Genomic DNA, 26,991 nt, shown 5'->3' with positions numbered 1-26,991 from the left:
GAGACATTTATGACTGCTACATGCTTGAAAAATGAACTCCAGGCTCAAGGCTCAATCTGGCAGCAGGAGATAGGACAGAAGGCATTAAAGGGAAGACTTGGCAAAAGACTCATGGGGCAGATCGAGCCCACTGCTCTTTTCTATGAATAAAGTTTCGTCAGGACACAGCCACTACACTCATCTGTTTACTGTTTATAGTTGCTTTTGAAATAAAATAGCAGAGTCAAATACTTGTGGCACAAACTATGTGATCCTCAAACCTAACAATCTGGACCTTTGCAGAAAAAGTTTTCTAATGGCATTGGTAGAGTATCATTCGATATGGGGACACCAGTTAAGAAGCCATCATTGTATAAATGGCTCAGGTAGGCAACAGAGCTGACTGTGAATCCCCAAGAGAGAGGCAGGGAGTATATTCTACCTAAACCAGGAAGGGTGGGAGCTAGTCCTGGAAAGAGACACTGCCGAGGACAGTGCAAAAAGAATGAGCCAGAATCTTTTAGGGGATTTTCTTTTCATCACCAGATCTCTGAGCAGTGACCACACATAGAAATACAGACTGCCAACTCAGCAGGAGTGGGCTTAGGAGGACCAGGGCATGACGGCCTCGGGCTTGGACTTGTGTGCTCCATGTAGAAGGCAGCTCCTTCCCACCAGTGCTCAAGAAACAAGGCAGTGAGGACCAGGCACTGAGTGGACAGTTTACATCAGTAGGGTTTTTTTTTTTTTGAGACAAAAAGAGTCTTACTCTGTCACCCTGGGATTGAGTACCCTGGTGTTGTCATCTTAACTCACAGCAACCTCAAACTCCTGGGTTCGAGCAATCCTCTTCCCTCAGCCTCCAAGAGTAGTTGGGATTGCAGGTGCCTGCCACTACACCCAACTGGATTTTCTATTTTTAGTAGAGTGTCTTGCTCTTACTCAGCTGGTCTTGAACTTCTGAGCTGAAGCAATCTGCCTGCCTTGGCCTCCCAGATTGCTAGGATTACAGGTGTGAGCCACCACTCCTGACTTCACACCCTTATCTCTTAAAGAGGTGTGACTGTGCCCTGGGGGTATTAGGCAATGCCTGGAGGCATGCTTGGCTGTGGATAGTGGGGAGCATGAGCCCCTGGTTTTCAATGTGTAGAGCCAGGTATTCTGCTCCAGTGGACAGGACAGTGCCTGCCACAAGGGGTGATCCCGCTCCAAATGTAATAGCACCGAGGTCGGGAAGCCCCACTTCGGTTTCACTGCCTCTCTAATTACTCACTTCACTTTGTAATCAAAGATGTTCCGGTCCAAACTGGGAAATAATTATACCAGGTTACAGTCACGGGCAATTCTCCAGGGAGCCAGAAGTGGCCTCTCATTTTGGCAAGAGGAGCACCTGGTGGGGAGTTGTGTTCCCATTTTTATGTAAACAACACCCCCTCTCACATACGCCATGCACCCAAGACCTGTTTTTTAATCTGCGTTATTCCCTGTGGGGAAGTCAGGTATGAGCGTATCGGATTCAATGATGCCAGCAGTTCCATTTGCCAGATTAGGTGGGTGACCTTTGACAAGTAGAGCGGCAGCCACCTGGCAAACTTCTGTGCCATCTCGAGCCTTCGTCCTGGCTTCAGAATGCTCTGTAGCTCTCCCAGGCAAGGACCGAGTCCGTGATAGCCACGGAGCCCATATAGTTATCATCTAGGTCCGAGAGGCTCTGCACCTCATCCACTACCTGGAGTTCTCAAACAGATGTTGGTGGGACCCCTACAGTTCCTTATTAACACTGACAGCCGTTCCAGAGAGACCCTAATTAATATTCCCAACATTTGCACTTTAGGCTAATTACGGCTAATATTTAATTAAGATCATTGTGCTTCCCATGGAATTATTTTTCACCTTCAGATGGCTTCAGGGACGTCTTGGTTTCCTCCCTGCTGATGTGACTACTGGATGCTGAACTTAGGCTGAAATATGTTTCCTGGAAAAATACTTTAACATTCAGGGCACCTTTGCCTCTCCAGGTCACGGCAAGTCCTGGACACGTGGACAGGCTCCTGGTTGAACGCGGAGGCCAACTTCATGGAGGGAACGGTGACAGGCACAATTATTTGGAGCACCGTGGCTAGACACTCCCTCATTTGCAGAAGCTGCCTTCTTTCTTCTCCTCCAGTGCCAAACCCCCACCTTTCCTTAAATAAGCGGAACGATCCAATTCTGATCCTTGCAGAGTCAGGGAGCCTGTGGGTGTTCCTCGCCGACGAGGGGGATGCTGATGTGTGTGGCAAGCCTTCCCATCATCCGGGGAGCACTCGGGAGTGCTGCAAACCTAATGTTTCATTTTCAGTGTGTGGACTTTCCTGGGTTGCTGCACAAAAAATAATCCCCTGTTTTTAAAAACCCACTATTGCTGCTACAGAACTAAGCAGAAGCCTGAAATAAAGAACGTTCATTGGGATGAATGGAGAAGAGACATCCCCGTCCTCCTGCACCGAACCAGCTCAGAAATAGCATGGCAACAGGGGACCTCATTGCTACCCAAGGCACCCAACGGGTGGTTTTACCCCCGTAACAGAGCAAAAGATTATCAAAAATGCAACAAAGTCTGATTCCTAAAAGCACCAAAAAAAGTCATTTTAATTTAAATATTTTACTGAAGCGTGAAATGGCCAGGATATTATTGCTATTTTAAGACAAACACTGTAATCTATTAGCATAGTGTGCCAACTTTGGGGTTTGCTTGCATTCACAGAGCCACTCCTCTGGTGCACAGGGGATATTCTTGGTCACCGAAACATCCCGCACTCTTAATTTTCTCTCTCAGGTGGGCTCAGGGGACAGAGACAGAGTGAAAATGAGAGCTGCTTTTTGTTGTTGTTGTTGGGGATTCACTGAGGGTACAAGATACCAGGTTATACTGATTGCATTTATTGGGTTAAGTCCCTCTTATAATTGTGTCTTGCCCCCAAAAGGTGTGTCACACACCGAGCCTTTTTAAAAGACATTTTCCTTTTCCCATTCACTGCCCTGAGTGGTTTTATCGAGTAGTTTGGGGAAACTAATAAGAGAACACAGAGTGGCAGAAGTCTGACTTTGCAAAACATTTTGGCTCAAGATCTCATGCAAACCATATTTCAAATGAGAAACAGTCTTTATGTGGGAGAACATGAAATAGTTGTTTTTTTTTCTTTTTTCCATATAATGACGTGATTTTCACTGACAGGGAAAAGTACTGTTTCCATTGCTGCCAAGGTAGACTTGAAAAATACTGAGTATTCACGTATACGTGAGTGTCTTTCCACAGCTTTATCATCAAGCTTCTTGAGCAAGCCCTCCTCTTGGCTTCTGGGATTTATTTGCCCCCAGTCTGTGTCTTGCCCAGAAGAACCTCTTCTGACCTAAACACAGCCCCTTATAATGAAGAAATGCCCAGAAATTATCAAGATCTAATCAATCCACTGATTGCATCTGTCCATTCCAGCCAGGGAAGGCAGTGGCACCTGCAGCCAGACCCCCACCTCAGACTTGCTAGAGGACACCATCCACTCTTGGTGGCTGCCTGCCGTTTTTTGTCTTGCTGACAGTTTGTTTTACTTTAGTTCTAGTAGCATGGTCCCTTTTACTTCTCCAGCGGCCAGAAATTGCGCATATTCAGAGAAAGCCTCTAGTGCTGAGCTCAAATGAGCTGAAGGGCATCATGCCCTGGGGGCATCGAAACAAAGAAAAATGCAAAATGACACCATTAACCTGCTGGTCCTGAGACCAGTCCACCAGGTCCCCACATCTAGTGTGCACACGCGCGCGCGCACTTACACACACACACACAGAGTTCTCTGAAACTATCCTCTCTCATTTCCCCGGCACAATTCAAGGCGCAAACTACATATCAACAGAGAACACAAACTTAACGCAGGGAGAGGCATTAGCTTAATTCAAACCACAATTTCCAGTGAAAAATGAAATGGAAAAAAAAATACCTGCTGCACCATCCTGCTTCCTTTCTCCTCCATAAACTTAGCAGCTGTGTCTGCCCCACACCACACAGCATCTGCCCAGAGCAAGCCTCAATTACCAGCGAGGGTGTGCGCAGTACGACGTGTGGGCGAGTGGGGTGTGGAAGAGCGGGGAGCTGAAGCGCCCGGCTGACCTCCCCTCAACATCTGACGGCTCCCCAAACCAACTCCAGATGGAACTTTTTCTGCCAGAAAGGCCTGGCCATCAATCAGAGCTCGGTCCTCCTCTGGCTCCCACCTCTCAGTCTCCGAGTGCACCATTGAGCAGATGATTATACCGGGGAGGAAGGGAGAAGAAGCAGCACTCCACTACATTAATAGCTGTTTAAAAAACATTAGAAGTGCTATCCCATGCATCGCCTGGAGCTGGAATTTTTCATTACTAAACTAAATATATAGTATGCAAAGTGACAAAATCTAGCAGGGATCTGGGTGCTCTGGTTTTAAGTGGGAGAAGGACTATTTGGGGGTAGCCAGGAGAGAGACCAAATAAGCATGAAGAAAGCAGAGAGAGAGAGAGAATAATAAGTAAACAAAAAAGATACTGTGCAAACATCAGAGAGAGTGAATTTATCATAAGGCTGTGTGGTTAATTGTAAATTGACCTGAAAATACCGTAACTGAGAATTACTTGGAAGACCTTGAAATCCAGCTGTTTTGAAGACTTGCTTTGTGACCTCAGACAAGTTACTGTCAAACTCTGGGTACCAGATTTTGCTTCTGTTTATTGGGGATAATGAGGAGTGACATCAGGGTCTTCTTGTCAAGATGAAATCGAAAATCAAATTACAACCAAAGCAGCACACTCAGGGCCTGGCTCATAGTAGGCACTGTATAAACGGATTCGTTCATTCACCTCCAATGAAATGGCTAGAAAGTCCCAAACTGTCTTTGCCCCTAGAGACAGACCTTATTGTCAAGCCAGGTAGCATGCATTCCAGGAAAAAAAAAAAAAACCAAATGACCACAACATTCCAGCAGTGGTAAATGCTACAAAGGAGAAGGATAGCGCCCTTGCTTTTGCCCTTTTTTGAACTTTTGTATTTTCCTAGATTATTGTAAAATTCCTCTTTGCCAATGAACAAAAATAAAACCTCATGCCCCCCCCCCCAAATTCCCTGGTGAAGCCTCCCAGCTGTGCCAAATGCAGCCTTTTTATATAAAGCTGCAAATACTTAGTTCTGCCCTTATTATTAAAACCACAACAGCCGGAGTGAAACGTCAAAACCATTTCACTTTTTATTTGGCCCTGTCTTTCTTGCTCCTCAAGGGAGAGATTTGGAGAGTCGCATCCACCCTTTCTGTGAACTGCTTATCGCTGAGACTCCTCGGTAGGAAAAGAAAGATTTTGAGAGACTAGAGGGAATGGATGGGGTTTCTGGAGTGATTAAACTTGTAATTAAATTGTGTAACAGAGGAGGTGGCGAGGGCAGAGGAAGCTATGGAGAAGAATTCAACCTCCCTGCTGTCTGTCCCTGGAGGAAACTGTTCAGGCAGCCCCTGAGTGAATTTTTTTTTTTTTTTCAATTCCCAGCTTCCTAAAGTTGAAGAAAAAAAAAAATCTGGCCCTGGCTGGGGAGGTGAATCCTAGCATTCTGGGAGGCAGAGATGGAGGATTCCTTGAGGCCAGAAATTCAAGACCAGCCTGAACAAGAGTGAGACCCGATCTCTAGAAAAAATCTGGATAAACAGTATTTATGTCGTCCTTACATTTCCATTTCCAGTTATGCCCTGGGGATATCTCCAACACAGCAAGTACCTTGAAAACAAGCAGCCCTGTCCCCATCCTTAAAGGGATGTGTCAGCTCCCCTCTGGGAGGGCTTGCCCTGTAAGACTCCAGGTCAGCCTCTGGGGAACACCCCTAATCTCCTTGTCCTCACTGGTCACTGAAAAACCAAACTTTCGTCCTTCAACCTGGGAAAGAGGGATGAAATGACATACAAATAAATCTCCTGAGGAAAGCACTAAGGTTCTGGGAATGTTAGAGAAAATACTCAAAAACAACCAACCAGCCAATAAAACAAAAACAAAACAAACAGACCTTCACTTGGAAATACTGGTCCTTAACCCGTAAGTATGAATTATGTGCATATTCTTTTAGAAAAAAGATGCCAGGTCTAATCTCAGAATTTCTGCAGGTGGGCTCCAGGCAGGGCTCTGGAGAAAGCTCTACCACTCAGGGCGTTCTGGTGCACAATCCTGGGGGGTGTTCTGTTGGTTTTCCTGCTGCGTGTGATCCCTGGAGTTTGTAAGATCAAGTAGGGGGTCGTTCCACCAACAGTCCTGCCTTGAAATAGAACAGTTGGTACTGTTGGACAAAACCTCTGTATGAGGAATTGGGTTGCAATGTGAAATCTTGTTTATGGATCGTGGCAAAACAAATATAAGGGGAAAAGGGGTGGTAGGTAATTCCCAGGGTTAGTTACCATCTGACCTTTTAACTCTGGGACTCTGCAATCCAAGGCGAAGACTGAGGAGTCAGAAACTCTGGTAGAACTACTGGCAAGTCGTACAGTATCTCCGGGCCCTTGTTTTCTTATTTACAAAATATAAATAGTAGTTCATATTCTTCTTCCCAATGAGATTTATCTGATGCTTTAGGGAGAAAACCTATTGAAATACTTTTTAATCAAGATAGTCTAGAGCAGTGATTTTCAACTGGTGTGCCTTGGCGTATTGGTGTGCCGTGAAAAATTTTAAAGATCATTAATTTCAATGAAGATACTTTTTTTTTTTTTTGCAATTTTGACTAGGCCTGGGTTTGAACCTGCCACCTCTGGCATATGGGGCCTACTCCTTTCAGCCACAGGCGCTGCCCTCAATAAAGATATTTATTAATGATTCATGAACTATTTGCAATAATTAAACATACTTTCACAGTCATAAATAACTATTTACAAATATTTATTAATATAAAAATATTTATTAATTAAATAATTATGGGCAGCGCTTGTGGCTCAAAGGCGTAAGGTGCTCGTCCCATATGCCAAAGGTGGAGGGTTCAAACCCAGCCCCAGCGAAAAAAAAACTACAAAAAATATCTTAAAAAGAAATTCAAAGCATTGTAATTTTATTTTTTCCTTCTGAGCAACATAATTTAAGTGTGCTGCAGAGGTTTAACTATAGGTTCAAGTGTGCTGAGAGATAAAGGTTGAAAAAGACTGGTCTAGAAAGTACGGTTAGCACACAGGCCCCACTGTGAGCATAAACCAGCTCCTGACTCGACCCTCAAAAAGCTCTTCCTTTGGAAAACACAGGAAGAGAGTGTCACCTACTGTGTGTTAGACACTGAAGTACTTACAACCACCCTTGGAAGGTGGGCATTGAAATGTCTTTTACAGATAAGAAAACCGAGGCGCAGGGCAGTGTCTGCAGCTCAAGGAGTAGGGCGCCGGCCCCATATACCGGAGGTGGTGGGCTCTAACATGGCCCTGGCCAAAAAGGCCGAAAAACTCCAGAAACAACAACAACAACAGGAAGGAAGGGAGGGAGGGAAAAAAGAAAACTGAGGTGCGAAAGAAGTAAAAAAAGTCCCAATATATGGGAACTAGTAAATTGGAAAGTGGAGGAACCAGAATTTTAACCTACTCTATACTTATTAAGGAATTACTGTTACTGAATCCATTCTGTGTTGAAGATGGAGGTGGTGGCAGCGATGAAGAAGGTGGTGATGATGACGACAATGGTGTCACAATAAGAAAACATTTCCTACAGCACCAACTATGTACTGATCTACCAACTATGTAAGCACTGAGGATAGAAAATTCAGCAAATCAGCTCTGCCTACATAACCTCATATACTAAGAATCCGGTGTGGTGCCCACTGTTACCTTCTTTTCCAAGGGAAATGTAGGTACTGGTTTGTACTCACACAACTAGCTAGTGCTGTCAGAGTCCCACGTTCTATATTGTCACTAGCTGGAGATGGGTTCAAATCTGACTTCATTCATGCAAACATACAAACCTTAATTCCTCTAACCACGCCAGCTCATAGAAGGATTTGTGAAGCCATGATTCATAAAAACAAACAAACAACAAAGACTACAAGAATCTATGTCACAGATTCCAGGGAAAGCAATTTGTTCCATTTCATTTCCCCTGCCTGGATAGGGACGCGCAGAGAGACAACAGAAGCCATCTTGCCTCGGCTGACACACACCCCAGACACAAACCAACAGAGTGGGCGGCGGGCTCGCAATGACCAGGTGTCATGTTTGCGAAATGTTCCATCCCAGCTTCCCATTTGGAGTTACAGAAGGCAACGTCAAGGTTGTTTTTCTCAAGTCCTTAAAAGTTAGTGATAATTAAACATTGATGGCACTTTGTACAAATCAGGGTCCCTGATACAGCCACTTCGGAGGTGTTATTTCCAATGGAAAATGTACTTATCTCTTAAAATAAATGACCAACTTTTGGAACAAGTGAAGTTCCCGACAAACGGCATTTAGGAAGATGGGTTTTCTCATCTGGTTCCTCAGTGTCCCAGAGTCTCAGAGGAGCCTGCTCTGTCCCTGAGAACTCTTGTCAAAGTTTGACATTTATACACAGTTTGATGTCTGTCTCCAACTGGATTATAAACTCCACGAGGATAGAAAGCTCCTCTGTTCTTTTTCCATCACTGTTGCCTCAAGCATCTCCATGTTTGAGGTATGTGCACACATGTGCTCACATACAGAAGCCTTCAAAATGGTACACTGAGTGGAAAATAAATTCCAAGCTTGTCCCTTCCTCCTTACTAGTATTAAGACATGCCCTGAGTCATTCAGCACCTCAGGGCACTGAGAACAAGGTCAAAATCATCAAGTCTTGCTTTGCATCATGTTGAAAGAAATTTTCCCCCTTGGAATATCTTGACATTGTGCTGAACGATTTTTTTTGTTGGAAAGGCAGGCAGGATGGGAAATAGCTACCAGTGCTTCAGCACTGCCGATTATTAACACAAAGTAAGAGAAAAAGCAGCTGTTATTCTAAGTATCAATGTTAGTCCCTTTACACACAGGATCTAACTTCATCTCTATTGGAGCTATATTAATAAACTTATTTTTAGCACACCTGTTCCACAGATAAGAACGAGCAAGGTCTTGAAGATGGTAAGTGGCTCTGTTTTTCACACACCCAACAGGAATCTGGGGTGCTTGTGACAAGGGGCACACAAAACTTGTAGCCTCCCTGTGAACAAATTCCCTACATGTGAAGAAGAAGAAAATTATTAAATGTTTGTGGTTGGGTGTCTGGGCGATCACTGTATAATTTTCTCAACTGCACTGCATATTTGAAAAATGGCCTAAGAAAATTTTCAGAAAAGTAGAGAAAAAAAGAAAGAAAGAAGATGGTAAGTGGCATAGCTAAGTCTCAAATCCAGGTCTTTCTCTGAAGATGCTCTTTCCATCATTTATAGTTGACCTCTTTGTGGGCTGAGAAGGTAAGAGTTATGATTCAACCCCAAGTATTGTTGAGATATTCCGACAAAGTCCTGAAGTATTCTAGGCAAACTTGGAGGTTACTAAAAAGGCATGAGACCTTATTCCTGCCACCCTAAGATCCAGAGCCCCGGTAGGTTAATAACGTTGGTGATGAAAATATCATTGATAACATTTTTAGTAAGAACAATCACACCATTGGAAGGGCTCTCACCATGTCCTTGCCACTGCCTTAAATATTCTATAAATGTAACTCCCTTAATGCAACCTACAGCTCCATGAAATAGGCACAATCCTGATTTGATAGATGAGAAGCTTCAAGCGCCTAAGAAAACCATCTCAGGTCACTCCAAGGTTGCATGATGACATCTGTACCAATCCAACTCGGATACCGGAGCCTAACTTTATGACCACTATTACTTTTAATTTTTTATTTTCAAATCATCATAGATCTACAGAAGTTTTAGCAAATGCAGAGAAAGGTCTTCCTCCACGTGTCGCAAGGATAACCTTTGACATAATTGTAAGACACGGTCAAGACCAGAGCGTTTGGCTGTTGTGTTTTGCTATCGATACCCCTCTGTCACCACCATTGCCATCTATCCCTGAGTGACAGCTGGAGCTACCCACCACTGCCACAGATAGAGTTGTATAGACAGAAGGGCAGATGAATGAGTAGAAAATTGAACCATGCAAAGAAACGCTGGTGAAAACTGTTGTCATCAGAGAAAGGACAGAGAAATGCATTTTGAATTATAATGCAAGGAGGATTCCTCATCTCCCGGGCATGGGGGAAACCTCAGTGCTGAGCAGACCTTCACTACCCATCTTCTTTCACTGGTCTACGTTTTTCTAAAGGGGGGGGGTAGATGTTGTCTGTACTACCACCAGAGTAACATCAGTGTCAGATTCATATTCAAGATAAATTTAAATAACTTGCACCATTGCTAATACTATTACATTTAAACAAATCCACAAAAGAAAAAGGATTCTGTCCCCTCAAACACCTTGCTTACTCTTACCCTGCAGATAGGATTTGGGGTAATATCGCAGTGTAACTATTCCATCACAGCTATCCAGAGTATTCTCTGCCTGCTTCTAACGTAGAAAAGTGATAGGTTTGGTGTGAGACAACTTTATTTGTGAGAGACGAATTCACCATTCAGAAAGAACCAAACAGCCTGGAGAGACCGCACCTTCACTTGGGTATTGTTGACTGAGACATCCCACTGAGATTGCCACCAGGGGTCTGTTACCAGATTTTAAAAATTGGGAGCATTAAGTCACACCGCTGAAAAGAGAATCATACGCTCTCCCTCATTAGGATGATATTACAGATAATAGAATATTCTAGTGAAGAGAAAAGTAAACGTCCGAGAAAGAAATCAGGGCAAGAAGTGGATAGCACTGTCTCGGGCACGGAAAAATGCTGAATCATTTCCACTCACATCACAGTATCAAGTTTCCTACCCATCCCGAAACCTTACGCCCCACTTCCATTAATCAGCATTTTCTTGTTCAGCCCTTTTCCCAAAGCTGAATCCCTAAACTGAGCCTAAACGACCCCAGGGCTCCGAGGAGTTAAGACTCACCAATGACTCGCTGCCCCCACCTTGTTTATAATGAATTTTAAAAAGCAAGCATTTGTGTGCACTGCTAATTATCCAGGTTCCAACCACAGTCCTCTCACAGGCCGTAAGCTTCTTCAGGGCAGGCACTCGTCCCACGGAGCCCTTCTCTTCTTCCCTGTTTTATAATCAGGCGTTTGATGTGATAAATATCAGCTGGCTTGCGTCCACCTCACTTGTAGAAAGATGTCTAATCTGGTTATTGCAACAGGCAAAGATGATAAAATACGACCTTGTCTTTCATTGTGCGTTGCGTAAGTTTTAGCCTCTCACAGATTGCCAATTGGAAAAAATTTAAAAAAAAAGACTGTCATAAAATGAATTATAGTTGGACTTGGGAGGAATTAAAAGAGACGCCAGAAAAGCAAGGGCGATGAACTATTCAAATGGGCAAGAACATAATATTCCTGGAATTGTCTCAGCAGCTGAGTATTAAGAACCTTCTGGATGGCAGGTCCTGTGCTAGGTCTGGGGGCTACGGTGGTGAACAGGACAGACCAGACACAGCCCGGTACCCCCATACTTTCAGGCTGGCAAGGCTCACAGGGACAGTCTGGGGATTTACAGCACACCGGGTTATGTGCCATGAGAATAAAAATATCAGGAACTCCAGGTTTATAAAAAGAGGCTTTCCAGAAGAACTGATGTCCAAGCTGAGTGAAGGGTGAGCAGGAAGTCAGGTGGTATTACAGAGGTTGACAAATAACATGTGTAAAGGCCAATTGTACCAGTAAAGGTCGGGAGGGAATCTCTCATATCCAGAGCATCAGAAGCAAGGAGAATATAGGAAAATGAAGCCATGAGGACCCTTTTCCAGAGGGTCAAAATGTAGGGCTCAGATAGAGACCTGGTGGGTTCTGGATTGTTAGGCTGTTGAGAGCAGAGGGCCAGGTCTGTCTTACAGAGCCCTTCAGGCCCAGCACTACAGAATGCACCTCCAGAGTCGATCAGCAAACACGTTTTGGCTAAATCAAAGAGTAAAGGCCAAAAGCGTCCACCCAGGACAAAGCTGTCTGTGCGTTCCTTTGTCTTATGAAAGGAAAGACAGGAAATGTCAAAAAAGAGAGGGAGATCATAATTTAAACTACACTCAGACATTACCGGGTCACTTGAAGCAACTCAAATGCTTGAAATCTAAGACACAGACAGAGGGGACAAAACGAAAGTCAGTTTAAGTAAACAGGACAGTCACGATCTTCTCCATCACCATCGTCACAGTAGCTCAGCCAGGGACGAAACGTAAAGGTTCCTGGGAGCGTTCGTTCACATGCACATTATTGTTTCGAGCTTTACAAATATTGGAAGGTCGTTAAGATGGGTGTTGTTCATGGTCATTCAACACAAGAGACAGCTGAGGTCCAGGTAACTCAGTGACGTGCCCGAGATAAGATACTTAATAAATGTTCTATTTGTGAGTTAGACTCTAGATATACTTCCACTGCATCGAATTTCCTCCAGAACTTTTTATCCCTAAGACCCAACAAGTCCAGCGATATCAACAGGCTTCCTCGCATGATCCATTTGTGGGTTTACCCTCTTCCTATCTCACAGTTTTACATGGAAAATAAGAAAAGTGGATATGGAGATTATGAAAATTGAAACACAAGTGGCTAGACCTCTCATCAGAACAAAGGGGGAAATCAAATTTTATTGGCTTTACAAATTCAATACAACCCACTAAGCATAAGCATGCCGGTATTGAGTTCTCACTCTTTTTGTGGGTGTGTTTAGAGAGATTAAAGCCAAATAATTTCATCTTCCCAAGGGAAGAGCCAAATTCTGTAACTGCCCTGTCCCACCAGGAGAGTCTCATAAGCCCATACATCAACCCACGTACCCCATGAGACTAAAGAATCGCAAAGCTTTACTATTTGATCAGGGCATAAATATTATTTTTCTGTCACTAAGGACGTGTGGTCTTTTAAAGACAACTAACTCTTTGACTGAACGCCGAGCTGAGTGGGTTGCAGTTTGGACTATAGCAAGGCTGAAGTGACTTATGGAAGAAAAAGTTTTCATAATTTCAAGGTAGCTCCAAGGAAGACAATAGGTTTTTTGAAATATGGAAAAAGTTTGCCTTATTAGTAGATAAGAGGGAAGTGGCCTGGCGGAGTGCAATTGCATTCAGCTGCGGACTGTGCAGAAGCCCAGCCCAGTAATTGTGTGCAACTTAAGACACTGCTTAATATGTCTGAGCAACTCTGAGGCAGCTACAGCCACGGAAACTAAGGCTGATGGAAGTAAAAGAAGTTTAATTCCAAACGCCATCAGAGAACGGCCTTACTGTATTTTGAATGTGATTGTGGAGCGTGTGTTTTTGCAGAGCATAACTAACTGCCCATTGGCAGCAGTCACGCCCTTACCAGTTGTCCTTATTGGATTCTAAACATGTCTATCTACTTTAGACAGAACACAATACTCTCGAAACCCACTCAACTCAGCCACAGATTCTCCTTACACTCGATCATTATGTATTCACATAGCTGACTTGTATTATTAAACACATACTATATAGATTAAACTGTTTTCGCCTCAAATTCGAACGCTGACATCCCGGACCCTGGGACCTCAGAACGCGAATGTACTTGGGAACAGGGTTGCTGCAGATAGTTAGTGCAGAGGAGGTCCTCCGTGAGCAAGGAGCAAGGGGGGGTCCTCAGGCCACGATGACTGGGTGGTCAGGACATTTGGACACTGACCTAAACACAGGGCAAAGGTCAGATTAAGATTTGGGTGGGTGATGACGCCACAAGCCAGCAGATGCCAGAGATGGCAATAACCACCAGAAGCCAGAGAGAGGCACGGTCGCCTCATCTCAGACCTCCTGTCTCCAGAACTGTGAGCCACAAAGTTTCCATTATTGAAACCACCCAGTCTGTGGTTGTTATGCTAATAACAGGGGCGAATATACCAACTGTGTGCCAACCACTGGGGACAGAGTGAAGCCGAGGCCCCCGCATGGAGCTGGAAAGTCCAACTCCAAAACCAGCTAAGGAAGCCAGGACGCCCGGGCCCCTCCACCTGTTGTTCATAATATTTATGAGGAGAACATTGGGCCCAGAATAATTGTCATGCGATCGATCTCATTTGCTCCCTGTGAAGCAGGTAGGTTAACTCTGGTTGAGCAAGCTGAAGAATTTGAGAGCTGGGTTCAAGCATTGTGGTTTCACTTGCTGTCCTGATGCTGTAGCTGCAAGCTCCATGTGGTCACTGAGGTGCTGGAATACGGCTAGTCTTGAGGTGTGCTGCAAGTGCCAACTGCACTTGGGTTTCAGAGACAGTACACAGGAAAGGAATCCAACACATCCCTGAGTAGTTCTGATTACGTGTGTAAATGACAATAGAATGGATATACCAGATCAGAGGATCAGATAAAACATTGTTGGTTACATATTGGGCTGAATAGAATATTAAAATTAAATACACCTATTTCTTTTCATTTTGTTTAATATGGGCATTAGAAAAATTTAAAAAACACTGTACACGTGGCTCATACACTAGCCATGTGACCCATTTTCCATCTCTATTGGGCAGCGCTGGTTATACCCCCTGGTTTAGGTATCACAGAGCCTGGGATGAACCCACAGTCAGACTGGTTAGCGGATCAGCACAGCTGGGACCCAACTCAGACGACCCAAACTGAAGCCCTGCCCCTTCACAGCACCACCCCACCACCGTGGCACCTAAGGAGGACAGGCAGACATTCTTAGAAACAGCTTTACAGAGACCCTTCCAGAAGAGGGAAGCTTGATTCTACCCTAACCCCCACCCCGCCTTTGTCATCTAAAACTCCTTCACTGCCCCTGACCCTTTCTGCACAATCACAGCATCAACCCCAACGGCCTTCGCAGAGAAGGCCACCTTCCGAACAGAACACAGCTGTCACTTAGCAAATTCAACAAAGCTCCCCAGGCTCTGGGAATCTGTGTAAAGTACCTATTTGGGGACAGCAGAGGTAAAAGGCTTTTAAAAGCTTGTTTTAACTCTGTGTGAAATCAACTGACTAATATTTATACTGGGCAGTTCTCTGCAAAGATGAAATAAACTCTCTACAAATAGCCTACAGAGCTCAGACTTTTGCTGTGTGTGAGGTCAGGGAAGAGCCCTTGAATAGGTTCCAGTAAGCAGAATGCTTAAGGCATCTGTAGACATTCTAAGTTACAAAGTACTCGGGAAGGCTGGAATTTAATCAGAAAGAAACTAGTTCTTTATCAAATCTCACAGCCAGACGGAGGCTGCCTTGCATTCATTCTGTCACTTCTTCATTTGAGACATATTTCTTGGCCATGTTTGGAGATGCAGTAGGGATACTTTTATCTATTGACTCTTGTCCCCACAAGGCTCAGAATAAGCATTTTTTTTGCATTAATATAAAATGACATTCAGAGATGAGAAAACAGCCCCCACTAAAATGGAGATTGAAATCTGGATTAGGAGAGAGGAAGGAAGATCGACAGTCAAACCAAGTGTCATAGATTTCATAAGGGCAAATTATGAGAGGGGAAGGAGAGGTAGGGAGGTTTCCAGTTCAGAGATGGAAGGTACCCAGTGCTCCCCGAAGGTTGAGATGGATCCTACAGAAACGTGGGCATGAGTGAAGTGGAAATCCAAGGGACAGGGACAGCATGCAGAGGCTTCAGGGCCTATAAGGACTGAGAGAACGAGATGGCATGGCTGGGGCACACGTGGGGAGGGGACACTGCAGGAATTCAGCAAGAAAATAAGGTGAAAGGCACAAAATGGGAGACAAACATGTCGCATGAAGTAGCCTGGATTTGATCCTTTAAGCATGGGAGGCCATCGAAGAGTTCCAGGAATGAAACTGGCGTGGTCAGTTCTGTGTTCTAGAAAGACCACACTGGCCACAGAACGGCTGGCTGATGGAGACAGGATGTGGGGGCACAGTCAGAGGCGCAAAGGTGACTGCAGTCATTCACGAGAGCAAAGCAGAACCTCAGCAGAGACGGGGACGGGCAGACCAAACCAGAGGCTCAGGGTCCAGATGTCATCTCTGCACTAACAAGGGCACCAGTGACTCGAATCCTAATCTGTCCTCAATCTTTCCTGTGCCCAACGCAAAATAACTGATTTTTAAACTTTTATTTTAGTAGGATTTTTTTTCACCTAAAAGGAGATACAATTTGGAGCAATTATATGATATAAACTGTTTTGTGTAGACTTTTTTTACTGAGAAAACTGAAGTGGTCAAATTAAAAAAACAATCTTGGTTAAGGGTTGCAATGTTGGGATGTAAATACTTCCAATCTAATCAAGGTCTACTCCAAACGTCAGACGTGACCAAGCCCTTGAATACACACTGTGAGAGGCAGAGAAATAAGGCTGATGTAGATGATGACAAGGATGAAAGCCATTTATAAAGCCCTGCAAATGCCCTATGTGACTTACAGACATCCCATTAAAGCCTCACCAGGACCCTTAGATATTATAACCCCCATTTAAAAGGCGGGGAAACTGATGCCCACATCATGTCCAAGGGATAGACGCGGAATATGACCCTGGCCCTGTGTCTTCCCACTACACCAGCTGCATAGGACTTTGCTGAGATGTTTTCCTCATGGGCCCCTCATGTGCATGGGAATTCTTATTAAGAATCCAGAGAATTCAAGAATAAACTTAAATGAGGAATTTCAATGAGATTCTGGGGTCTTCCAAGCAATAATCTAAGCTCTTTGAGAAGGGAAAAGATAAAACACAGCTCCTGCCATTAAGGAGCGCAGGAGTCTGGAAAGGGGACTCTTCTGCTGACTTCTGGGAGGCAAGCCATCTTCAGAACAAGAAGCCCTCCTGTTCCAATTCTGGCTTTCCCTGTGACAGGTGTATGACCTTAAGTGTGTGTCATCATCTCCTCATGCTTTCCCTTCTCTCTATTACAATGGAGACACAAATCGCACACCTTTCATAGGGTTAAGTTACATAATGCATAAAGTCCTTATTACAATGTTCAGCATACTTATGCTGATATTGTTATTATCATTATTTAACAGAGAAATGACCTGGATCACAGTGTACAGTGGGCAAAGAAAATTTTCCAAAAAAAGAAATCCATCAAACCCAGCCTGGGAGGAAAGGAGCAGGTTGAGGGAGCAGAGAATAAGTTTGACTCATCCCGCCCACAATCAAACAGTGGGCTCGGAAAATAACACACTAGCCCCCCATGGTAGGAAGGGCGAGAAGTTCTCCCTGAACTGTGCCTTTAGAATCCTGAACTGAGCTTTGGTTCTCATTCACCTGAAAGTGTTTGATGGGATGGTCACCTGAGTCTTCAGCAATGAACGTCTCATCTGGACACAGTGCTCCAAAGGTTTGGGGACTGAACGCCACCCAGTCCAAAAATCAGAAAGCAAGTGCTGGAGATTATCTCTTCTCACCTTCGTCTACCTGTTCCAGCCCCTCAACTGACGTTGCTGACTCACGCCACGTAGTCTAAGTCTCTATTAACCACTCTGCTTACTCACGCCACGCAGTCTAAGTCTTTATTAACCACTCGTGGGGAAGAAATCACTCGTGAACTGATACGCATGTGTCAAATGAAAAAGGTCTCATTGCTTATGAGTGTGGCTCTACCTAAGGAATCATTCTGACTCCCTGAGGAGAAGGCAAAATTATAAGGACCCAAACGAAAAGGAAGAATCTGGTGAGATGATAATGATGATGATGACTGTATCAGTGTCCTGTCATTTCTGTAAAAATTATCACAAACTTGATGGCTTAATAGCAAAAAAAAAATAGAAATCTCTTATAGTTCTTGCTTTTCACCAATATAAAGTGTCACCAAGGCCAGTTCTTTTGGGGAGCTCTGAGGGGATTATCTGTTTCATTAACTTTTTTTCAGCATCTAATGGCCACCTGAATACTTGACCTTGTGCTTCCTTTCTCCAAATTCAAGATGCATTCACTCCAACCTGCTTCTATCATGATACTTGCTGGGGCCTGGTGTGGGCACCCCCTTACTGTGTGAATAAAAACATCTGGGACATGGATTGAAGGTGCAAGCCTGCAGTGGGAAGGGGGGACTTCCCACTTTCCAGAGAGAGCCCTGAGCAACCTTTGTCATGGCCTTTTATTGAAGCATTATGCACCAGGTATGGGGGGCCCACGCACAAGGACTGCATGCTTAATGATTGCTACATGCTCCTTCCCCACAGGCTCGGCTCCCACCCTGCAGCACCAGGAATGCTCAGTGTATACCACCGGTTTGGTAACGAGGGACCGATCTTAACTCATTAACGCCTGAAGCTGCTTGAGGGCTTGGGTCAGGAAGCCAAACATCTCCAAGTCGGCTCAGAGAGTGTCTCGCTCCCAGAGCCTTCAGAACTGGTTGCTGCTTCTCTAAACCTGGTGCATGGTCTCCGGCAACACTGCCTCTTCTCTGATTCCATCCCCCTCTTCTAAGGACTGTTGTGATTACATTGGGCCCACCTGGATAATTCTAGATCTCTAATTCAAGATCCTGACTAAATCACATCTGTAAAGTTCCTTTTGCCATGTAAGGTAACACTCACAGGTCCTAATGATTAAGAGATGGGCGTATCTGGGGCCACTACAGAGCCCACCATAGTGAGGAGTCTAGGGAAACACTGTCCGGTAGAACTTTACCAGGTGATAGAAATATCCCGTATCTGAGCTAACACGTTAATTTCTCACCAGCTGTGGGAAGTGGGCACCTGAAAAGTGGATAATGTGACTGAGAAAGGGCATTTTGATGTTATGTAATTTTAATCAACTGAAACAGCCACATGTGGCTAATGGCTGTCATACGTTCTGTGGAGACAACAGCCACATCCCATTATGTCACCAATATCATCTACAGTTCTAGGAAATGAGATTAAAGGATGATTATAGAGAACTGTCTGATCCCTTGTCACACAGTCATTTAAGTCCAATCATATCACTACATTGACTAAGGCAGAAAAGTCGACCTGAAGATTATTTTTTCAGCACCAAGGACAGAAACAATCTGCTTAGAATCCTGTTGATCAGCGTTCCTCTCTCTTGAACCTTTACAATAAAATTCTGATTGGCATATGAATCTTAAAGAACTGGATTTTACGCCTTTTTAGATTATGTTGGAAATTCTAAGTGCAGAATGAGGACGAAATCATGCTAAGTAGCCAGTTTATTATGGAGCCTTTACCACCTTCTGGTATAGTGAGTCTAATGCTGAAAATTAAGCCAGTTCCATAGTACACTATATACTGTGAGCATGGTGTACAGGGTTCAGATATTGGAAAAGTGAATGAATTAAACTTAGTAGGGTTTGCATAACCTTGGCATTAGTAGCATAGACTATACTCATCAATAACTAGGAGGACAAAGAAAAGACACTCAGAGTGGTGCAATGAAAATTGACCAGATACTGAACAATCAGAGAAATTGTGAATTACTCACATTGTCCTGAAGTTTTGTTAAATAGAAAAAATATCATTCCACTTCTTATTTAAAAGTTCTAAATGGAAATAAACACTGTAAGATCTGTTGGGATGTTTCACTCAATGACCCAGATGCTATGTTACCTCTTAAGAGCCCAACAGAGATATGATAATGTTACATAAAGCAGAGAACCTAGAAAGAATATTCAAAAGACTGTCTTGACTCTGGCCCGGAAGTCAGGATGGAAGGGTAATGTGACCTCTCAAAGAATTCTGTAAGTCGGAGAGACCAGAGCACCAGTCTGGCTGAGGCTGAGTGTCTGGTTCAACTCTCAAGGGCTCTACACTTACAGTGAAGATGCAGCCTCGAGCAGACTGACTCTTAATGCAAAGTCCGACAAGAGTCCCTTACTGGTCTATCAAATCCAATCAAGGCCAAGAACAAAATGACAGGTTGTAGCAAAGCAGAGTGTAGATTCAATCAACCACCATAAACGGGGAGGGTTAATATGGATGAGACCTCAAGAAGGAAGGATGTGGCATCACCAGGAAAGTCAAGATGGGTTGGTGGGTGGTCGGGTTTTGGAAGAAGTCTCATGATATGAACATCTTAGTACAATTAGACAGCTGATGACTTTATTTCAGAAATTTAAGGAGAGGAAAGGAAGGTGACAAGTGTAAGCCTTTCCCCGTCACCTCAGAATCTCCATAATCCCTGGCTCATGAGTTTCCTGATAGATGACAGATTTTAGACTTTTCCAAGTGCATTATGATCAAGAGATTTTTCAGTGTTTTTTTTTTTTTTTTAGGCTACCACACAAGAAAATAGGCACTGAAATGGCCTAAATTTCTATGGGTTATTAAGATATTAAAAGATATCCTGGTATCAGAACAAAACAATCCCAGAGTAAAAAGAGTTGCTATTTCAGCAGGAAGTGGGATTTGATTGTACTATAGTCTCTCTCTCCTGTCTGTCTTTTAAGACATAGGAAAGTTTGTTTTACTAAGGCTAGAAAATAATGTACAATTCAAGGTTTGCTGAAGGGAATCAAAAACCTACCTTTGTCAGAGTTGGGCTTGAAATTAATAACTAGTATAGATCATGGTTTCAAAATGTTTCCTTACTCACGGTTCTTTCTGCAAAGGAGAATTTGCTACCCCAAGTTAATTTTGGTATTGAAAAAGTCACGGTTTAATTTATTTTAGTTCCTTTCCATTGATTCATGAAAGTGAAGAGCGTAGACACATTATCCATTCCTTTCATGTTGAACTCCACCCCTCTAATTAAGAAAGAAGTAGCCTGGCTGGCTGGAGAGATCTGAACTGCACACCAGGAAAGCCAAGCCAGAGCCCTATCCAGTCCAGGGAGTGGGTACGGTTCCAGTAGAGACTCTGCTTGCCAGGGATGGAGCCCCAACAGGGCACCCATCCTCCCAGAGCCCAGCCAAGCTAGCAGTCCCAATATCAAGGGATTATTATGAATGCCCGAACTCTTGGGGGAGATAAAGTACCACTCTTAATAATGAGAAAAGGATCTGCCTTGAAGAAGGAGAAAAAGTCACATCCGACATTTCTGCCAGGTTACTAGGCTCAGAACAAAAAATAGATGGAAGTTCTGCAGTCCCCCAGGTGCACAACCCGGCCTCTCACCCAAAGGTGCTCATGAAACACCACCGGGACACAGACTTACGGCATGGGAGATAACAGAGGAACGACTGGAGACACAAACGGACCTTTTTGTTCATTCAAAGTTAAATTTTGGAGAGAGGCACATCTGGAGTAAGACTCCAAGTATTTCATCCTTTAAACTCTGCGGCCTTGGCGGATTCAATCTGCCTTTTAAAACCATTGCAAATGCATCACTAAAGGGTGGAGATAAAGTCTTATCTCGGGGTACTAAAGCGTGGATTAAAGATAATATGCATAATTTCTCTCTCTATACCTCAGTTTTTCATCATCAAAATGGGAACAAAGAGAGGAGCGCCTCCAAAGGATTATTCTGATGATGAAATGGAATTAGGCACGTAACGTGTCCAGCATCAGCCCCTGGCACAGATCACAAGAGTAACACACATTTGCTGTTTTAAAAACTACTATGAAATAACTGTCAAAGGGTGTCTTTACCATTCCGCAGATGCCAAAGCAAAGGCAGTTTTCAAATCACTCAAACATTAATGCTGCTGGGGGTAAAAAAAAAACTATTTCACTTAGATGTTCCCTAATATTATGTTATAGGACAGGTTCTATGAGGGACAAAAGGACACACAGCAAGACAGAAACGGGCAAGGCAGATTGACAGAGTGATGTGGACAAAGTGGAAAAAAACCAACAGAAGACAAAGACGGACGTAGACGTGGAGAGACGAGGGCGCTGAGATTCATCCACAGCCAAGTTTTACAAAGACAGACAGGAAGACAGACAGAATAATAGACAGCGAGCTCAGGTCTGCACATCTGTGCATAGCTGAGTATCTACATTTATCCCTACCGGGCTGATAAAGGAGGAAAAGGAGAGGAGAGAAAAGCAGAGGGAACAGAAAGGAACTGAGTGGCCGGCCGGCCCTCTCACCACCCGGAACTGTGAGCCCCAGCCTGTCCCGCCCAGTGTCAGCCACACTGCAGATGAAGACGCAGGAGGGCCAGCGCATCAGTCACCATCCCGCAGGACACGGGCACATGGCAAGAGGATTAGCGTTCCAGCCCCCCGGCTCTCCCCCGAATAGCTTCTCTGTAATTAAACATCACCTCCAGCGCCTCCTTCCACTGAGGTGTCCCCTCCACTCACAAGCCTGGCCTCTTGTAATCCGGGTTCCAGAGTTAATTAGAAAAGAGGCCCTGAAAAAAATAAAAATAAAAATCCATTCCAAGGCTGGGAATCCCTGAGCAGAAATTATCTATCGGATGCTGATAATAAAGATTTGCTTTTCTGTGGAGTTGAGATTGACTGTTAAATGGCCTTCATTTAAGTGCGGCTTTTTTGTTTTGTTTTGTTTTGATTTTTTTTTTCTACCCAGTGCCTCTCTATAAAGCTAACAGGATCTTACTGGAGAGGCTGTTCGGTTGTCTGAGTGGTGAACGAGGAGGCACTTCTAGGAAGTGCATCAAGATTGTCCTGGAGAATATGTCTGGGCAGAGAGGTTCCCGAGCATGCCCGTGCCCCAGCCGTGCCCCAGGGTGTGTGTGTGTGCCTGCGTGTGTCCCTGGGTGTGTGTCTGTGTGTGCCTGGGTGTGTATATGTACCTCTGTGTGTGTGTGTGTGTGTATGTGCCTGGGTGTCTGTCTCTGTGTGCCTGGGTGTGTGGGTATGTGTGCCTAGGTGGGTATATGTGCCTGGGGGTGTGTGCGTGCATGCCTGGGGGTGTGTTGTGTGCCTAGGGGTGTGTGCACCTGGGGGTGTGTGTGTGTCTGGGTGTGTATATGTGCCTGGGTGTGTGTGTGTGTGCCTAAGGGTGTGTGTGTGCATACGCCTGGGTGTGTGCCTAGGTGTGTATATGTGCCTGGGTGTGTGTGTGCATGCCGGGGTGTGTGTGTGTGTATGCCTGGGTGTGTGCGCCTGAGTGTGTGTGTGCCTAGGTGTGTATATGTGTCTGGGTGTGTGTGTGTGAGCCTAGAGGTGTGTGTGTGCATGCCTGGGTGTGTATGTGTACGCCTGAGTGTGTACACCTGAGTGTGTGCGCATGTGTGTGTGTGTGCCTGGGTGTGTATATGTGCCTGAGTGTGTGTGTGTGAGAGCCTAGGTGTGTGTGTACGCCTGAGTGTGTGCGCCTGGGTGTGTGTGTGCCTGGGTGTGTATATGTGCCTGGGGGTGTGTGTGCCTAGGGGTGTGTGTGTGTGTGTGTGTGTGTGTGTGTGTGTGTGTGCCTGGGTGTGTATATGTGCCTAGGTGTGTACATGTGCCTGGGTGTGTGTGTGCACCTGGGTATGTGTGTGTGTGCCTGGATATGTGTGTGCCTGGGGGTGTGTGTGCCTAGGTGTGTGTGTGTGTGTGCATGCCTGGGTGTGTGTGTGCGCCTGAGTGTGCGTGCCTGGGTGTGTGTGTGCCTGGGTGTGTATATGTACCTGGGTGTGTGTGTGTGTGCCTGGGTATGTGTGTGCCTGGGTGTGTATATGTGCCTAGGTGTGTACATGTGCCTGGGTGTGTGTGTGTGTGTGCGTGCCTGGGTGTGTGTGTGTACCCCTGAGTGTGTGCACCTGGGTGTGTGTGTGCCTAGGTGTGCGCTTTTTCGTGCATGTGAACGGGCATGGGAGCAGATTACTGTGCTGTTTATCTTGTGCATGGGCAATAGGCAGCGAGAGAGCAACGTTTGGTTAGAATCTTTAATCTCTGAGAGAAATTCACTTTGGGGGATGTGCCTCCATCCCTTCAATTACTCAACCGATATTTCTTGCTCTCTGTGCTGGGCACATAACAAGGTAATGCCTCACCTGCCTGGGGCGTGCCTGTGAGCACAGGACTCAGGACGCCTGCACAGAAACATGTTGATGTAAAGTACCAAGGTCTAGAGATGCAGTGTGGACAGGGCTGTGGATGAGAGGGTGATGGGGTGCTACAGGAAGGAGCAAGCCATGGGGCGGCTCTGGAGATCACTGCAGGCCCGGCCGACAAGTTCATGTGCCTTGGTGTGAGGGGCGTGTGGTGTCTGAACTGGCTGCCCAGCAGAAAGGAAGCAGAATGAAAAGGTGGTCAAGGAAGCTAAAGGGCGGCGCAGCCTCGGTGCTGGACTCTTGCACAACTTGCATCTTAGGAATAGGCCTGGACCTCTGTCCAGTCGTACTCTAGGCCTCAGCTTAATGACTTGTTTCTTGGCTTCTGCTCCAAGTAGCAGGAGACACCACCCAGAATGTGACAGAGACTTCACATAGGGCCTGGCAGCCACTCAGCATGCTCACGTGAAGGGGACAGTGCGTACGCCATAGTTCACCTGCTTTCCCCCTAAATCCTGCCTACGGGGGAGATGCTGTTCTCATGCTCATATGATGGATGGAGACATAAAAAACCCAGAGAAGTTACATGACTGGCCCAGGATGGACTGAACAAATCTAACCGCCTCCATAGAAAAGACAACACGAGGACACAGATGCAGAGCAGTGAAGTGGCAAACACCTGAAGTGGCACCACAGGACAAGGATCAGCAGAATTTTTTAATAAAGAGCCAGATAGGAAACACAGCCAACATTATGGGGTATACATTTCGGTTGCCTCAGCTCAACTCCGCAATTGTAATGAGAAAGGAAGCCTATGTGAATGGGTGGCTATGGCTACGTGCCAATAAAACTTTATTTACAAAAACAGTTGGTGAGCCCAATTTGACACTTGCTATTAAGGTTGAGAATCAAACCAATTTTGGGAACTGCGAGATTTAGTACTATTCAGATATGAGAGGGTTGAGAGAAAATTATATAAACATATCATTTTTATTATGTTTTCCAGAATAAAAAAGTAGGCATCAGTTAGATGCACGCTTACATAAACAGTCTTCTATTTAAAAGCCTGTCCTTTATACCCCTGAGGTGGTGGCCCTGAGGGAGTGGGGACGTCCCCCACTCAGGGGTTGAAAGCTGCTTCACCCAAGACAAAGGCCAGATTCCCTTTCATTCACTTCAATTCCCATCATGTTTCAAAAGTAAAAGCAGCACATGTGGAGGCAGAAGCATCCAGTTGGATTCAAAGAAAACCTATTAAGCATGTTAATCCATTTGTAATTCAACAAGAAGGAAATGAAAGTACAAGGCAAAGTGCAGAAGATGGTGAAATGCCTTCCAGAAATGTGCAGGCACCGGGCGTAGCAAGGCAAAGCATTAAGTAAGCACCATGCGGTCTGCCTGGGAACACGGGAGGGGAAAACAACTCACGAGTGTGCATCAGTGTGTGCAGTGTGAGCAGACAGAACCAGACAGTCACTACAGGTGCAAAACAAATCCCACGTAGCTCAGGGACCACACCTGTCCTTTGTTCATTAGCGAACGTGTCTACGTGGGTGGAAACATTTTCCCACACCAGTGAATCTGGTTTCTCTTTACATATCTAGGGTGAATCCTCTGTTATTGAAAAAAATAGGTGAATTCATGCTAAGGAACTTAAACCTGCATACACATTTTGTTGATTTAGATCTGCAAGAGTGTAAGATACACACATGCAACTCAGTTATGGAAACCCAGGAGGGACCCCTGTCCTCAACAGCTTTGAGCAGCCCTGGACTTACGGGTTGGCACAAATGTCTTCTCCACTTTCCTGCTACTGATGATATCCTAATTCACCTGAAGCCCAGAGGTGGCTATTAGACCAGAAGGAGCAGAAGATAAAGGGTGTCAGCCTTAGTTAGATCAAGTATGAAGGACTGGCTCGGCGCCTGTGGCTCAATCGGCTAAGGCGCCAGCCACGTACACCTGAGGTGGCGGGTTTGAATCCCCAGCCCAGACCCGCCAAACAACAATGACGGCTGCAACCAAAAAATAGCCGGGCGTTGTGGCGGGCGCCTGTGGTCCCAGCTACTTGGGAGGCGGAGGCAGGAGACTCAGTTGAGCCCAGGAGTTGGACGTTGCTGTGAGCTGTAATGCCAGGGCGCTCTACCCAGGGGGACAGCATGAGGCTCCGTCTCAAAAAAAAAAAAAAAAGTATGGAGAACTGGGGACTGTTGGGACCACATTACCTTGGAAATGCAAAACAGGACATCCCCTTTGGAAAACAGCGTGACAGGGTGTTATGACGTTCAGCCAGGACTTGCTGCGTCACTTGGAAATACCACACTGAAGGATTTACCCAAGAAAAATGGAAATGTGGGTCCACGTGAAGATGTATATTCACACCATGGAATATTACACAACAGTGGAAAGGGATGAAAAACTAATACAACAGCTGTGGACGCATCTCAAAAACAGTGCATGAAGGAAAAAGCATCAAGCCCAGAGAACTGTGTCCAGTGCAATTGTATTAATAATGACATTCAAAATAACAGGAGCAGAAAGCAGGTGAATGGTTGCCGGGGGGAGGGCTGGGGGCAGAACAGACTAAAAACGGGCCTAAGGGAACTACTTAAGGTGATAGAACTGGAGGCTGTAAGATTGTAAACGATTACCAAGATTCAAACTGTACACAGAAGTGGGTGAATCACATTATATGTAGAAGAGTAATTTAATTTAAAAAACACCTGATGCATAACCCCCACTAGAAACCACTTAAAGTAGAATTTCTCCAAAGGGAAAGTATTCTAATCATTCCCAGGCCTGGCTCCCACTCTCAATACACAGCCTCAGTATCCTGTTGTCCTGGGAAGTTAGACTTATACTCAACTCCTGAAGATCTACCTTTAAAATATCAACCTTTCCCAATATGGAAGGGAATAAAATACTCTAAACTCAGTGATCTCAGTAAGAACACTACCTCCCTATAGCCTCAACCAGAAGTAGATAAGTAAATGGCAGTGTTGGCCTCAGAGGTCAGGTCTGAATATTACCAACAGGGAATACAACTTCTCCCAGGTAGTGAGTGCTTATTAGTTGTAAGACGCTGTGCCAAATGCTTATCTAATATGCTTTGTCAAGACAAAGTATTGATTGCCCTCCTTTA

The 26,991-nt window shown here is 44.9% G+C and overlaps 1 protein-coding gene and 1 non-coding gene across 11 annotated transcripts in view; one reads left to right on the top strand and one right to left on the bottom strand.

The window, feature by feature from the left end:
- RBFOX1 (RNA binding fox-1 homolog 1) overlaps positions 1-26,991 on the bottom strand; it is a 1,537,420-nt gene that overhangs the window by 180,409 nt on the left and 1,330,020 nt on the right. The gene's annotated exons all lie outside the window — the stretch shown is intronic.
- Positions 9,048-9,179, top strand: LOC111725627. The gene has a single exon (XR_002773650.1). It is a non-coding gene; the product is annotated as a small nucleolar RNA SNORA11 (small nucleolar RNA).

The sequence above is a fragment of the Otolemur garnettii genome, unplaced genomic scaffold (genome assembly GCF_000181295.1).
Source record: "Otolemur garnettii isolate 467f Iridium unplaced genomic scaffold, OtoGar3 scaffold00044, whole genome shotgun sequence".
NCBI lineage: Eukaryota > Metazoa > Chordata > Mammalia > Primates > Galagidae > Otolemur > Otolemur garnettii.
This window is presented reverse-complemented; position numbering and strand designations above follow the sequence as displayed.